This window comes from Triticum dicoccoides, chromosome 3A (genome assembly GCF_002162155.2).
Source record: "Triticum dicoccoides isolate Atlit2015 ecotype Zavitan chromosome 3A, WEW_v2.0, whole genome shotgun sequence".
Classification (NCBI taxonomy): Eukaryota; Viridiplantae; Streptophyta; class Magnoliopsida; order Poales; family Poaceae; genus Triticum; species Triticum dicoccoides.
Window position 1 is genome coordinate 596,811,838 of NC_041384.1, and position 2,726 is coordinate 596,814,563.

A 2,726-nucleotide genomic window follows, 5' to 3' on the forward strand; every position below is an offset into this window, starting at 1 on the left:
GACGGGATGTAGTGTTGGGAGGCTTAGTTTGTGTGCAAAAAGAATCTGTCTGCACTTTCATAACTTCATATCAGCAGCGGATCATTTAGTAGATGTGTGTGTGTTCCAGGTCTGACAGTAAAATATGATTTACTCAGGAGAGTGCACTTTTAATTTGCAAAAGGATTTTAGAGTAGAATTAAATGAAAAAAGATGAGTTAGTGGACATGAATGGCTGGATAACGTACCTGGGAGCAGAGGATGACCGCTCCATGGTTCAGGAATAGTGTCAAGCGGCTGGTCAGGTACTTCCAGCTAGGCGCCTCTGCTGCTACTCCTCTCCGCCAGTGCAGCGACCATGCCGGAAGGCCGCCGTATTGGAAGAGACCCGCCGGCCGTCGCCCACCGCGTACGTCCCTGAACAGCCCCACGCCCACGCATCCGTTGACATGTGCCTCTCCTGATTCCTCCAGCTTTTGCACCAGCCACTGCATGGTCGATGTCACCACCTAGATCCGAAGAAGTGTGTTCGTCGTCCTATTCGTGTGGGGAGGTCGCGGCCGGCACCGCGCCGGTGGAGATCGTTGGCGGCACATCACATGGGAGTCGGCGACGCGTGAAGAGGAGGATCGAGGAAGTTGTCGCCCTCAATATCGCTGCGACCGCGAGGCGACGACATCACGTCTGGAGTTAAGACCATGGTTGACCCGCGCTGATGGGAACCATGATATCCGCGGCGGCATGGGGAGCGGCGGCACAGGTTGAGGCCACATCGTAGCCAAGAGGGGGGCGAGTTCGTGGGAGATGGGCCGCCGGGTGGTTTGAGTTTGAGAGATAGGTGGGGACGGGGAGATGGGAAGTCTGAGAAAACGTGATGACGTTCTTTCTTCGGTCTTTACGATGGTTCGGAAAGTGGATTTTTTTCCTAGCGATTTTCTTGGTGCCGGATTGAGGGTGGGGGTAGCGAACGAGGTGGGAGGGGGTCGAACGAGGTGGGGGTATCGAAAGAGGTCGAACCATCACGACGTTCGATTCTCCTTTAATAGTAGAGATTATATTGTCAAAATAGACGGGTGCGGCAACGCGCGCCATCATGGACCAAACACATGGCACACTCGCCATCAACAACAAGGTCACCGCCACCACCAAGATCCCACAAAAAAGGCCATCCATCAGGCGCAGACTAGACTGCAGACAAAAGACCGTTGGTACCGCCAAAGGCCCCCACAGGGCCATCCGACAGCCATGCTCCATCTTCACACGAGGGCATCCGACCGCGGTCCAAGACGGGACACTGAGCATGCAGGTGCGCAAAACTTGCACGAAAGCCTTGTAGACCCATTCTTCCACCGCTTTCGCCATGTGCGGTGCTCACGCCATGCAATCGATAGCACATACTGCATGTCCGCCGGATTAAAACCATTCAGCTGCGCATCAAAGGCGCCTCCCCACGATAGCCACGTCATCACAGGTACGACCAAAAAAACACGGTAGCGATTGGGTGAGAGGGAAAAGGAGATGGGGGGTTACGCCAGAATTACCACACGCAGCCTTCTCTCACCTCCTCTCCCCCAGAAACGCCGCCGCCGCAGCCGCCGCCTCCTCATCTCGTTTCTTTCAGCCGCCGCCAGATCTAGGAAGCCACCGGGAGGAGAACAACCCGCCAGACGCCACCCCCGTCGACCTAACCCGCATCTCCCTCGCGCCCATCGTCCCCTCTTGGCGCCCCCGCCTCTCCTCTCCCCCATTCTCCTGCCGCATTCCATCCCCTGCTCCTCCGCCGTTCGAGTTGAGTCGTTGCTGCAGAGAGCGCCGCCTCCACTCTCCCAGGCCTTCTCCCCATCCGCGACGTCGGCACACGGTGCGGGCAAGCTGTGGCGTGTCGTCGCCGTGCTGGGTTGGCCGGCCGGTGCCGCGCGGATCCGGTTGGACGAGGTCGTTGGCGACCTGCCGCGGGAGGGGGACAGCGGGATCTGCGCCAGGAGGTCCAGGGCACGCTGCTGCCGCTCGTGCAGCAGAGCGACGGCCTCACCGACGCGTCCGGGGAGAACTGCGTTGGCCTGGTCTTGTAATGGGCAGGTGAAGTCATTTTTATGGGATGCAATAGTTCTTCATCCACTTCCACGGCCCCCAAAACAGTACGCCCCCATCTTTGGTGTGGTTTGTGCATTATTATCATGCTGAAGTCAACAGTTCTCACTTTTGCTGAAGTCAACAGCTCTCAGTTTTGCTGATTTGGTGTGATGGAATGTAAATATCGAACAGCAGCAGCCCTCACCCGAGGCGCAGAGCAGCCAGAACCAGTGATGATCGTGAGATCCTGCCGACGATGATGGAGCTTCTTAATCAGTTGGATGGATTTTATGAGCTTAGCAAGGTAAACTGACATCATCGAGTATTTTTCTTCTCTAGATGCCTTTATGCCATATATGAAAAGGAATGGATTCAATTGAAGTAATTTACTTGCCTGAATGTGTGTGTGATATGCACTCTAGCTTTCCTAGCTCCTGGGTGAAGTATGGTAGTCTCGAGACGAATTTTGCAGATTAAATTTATTCTTCATCTTTGCTTCATTGCTTATATGAATTTTCTGGATTCTCATTTGCACAACATTTTATTTTAGTCCCGTTTCTAACATTACACCTTTTTTAGATGGAACAAAAATCGAGGACTGCAGGTTTTATTTTGTCTGATTGTTGACATGCCAACTGATTCTCTGCTAGGCTTTAATTCTTATGATTACTTTC

At 53.9% G+C, this 2,726-nt stretch overlaps 1 long non-coding RNA gene across 5 annotated transcripts in view; it reads left to right on the forward strand.

Moving 5' to 3' along the window:
- Nucleotides 1–1,492: 1,492 nt before the first annotated feature.
- The window catches only part of LOC119269457, a 4,198-nt gene continuing 2,964 nt past the window's right edge, over nt 1,493–2,726 (forward strand). The window contains exons 1-2 of one of the 5 annotated variants that reach the window (XR_005133620.1): nt 1,493–2,117; nt 2,245–2,356. This is a non-coding gene — a long non-coding RNA (uncharacterized LOC119269457). The remainder of the gene's footprint in view (nt 2,118–2,244; nt 2,357–2,726) is intronic. The other 4 variants (XR_005133619.1, XR_005133621.1, XR_005133623.1 and 1 more) reach the window with 4 other exon arrangements.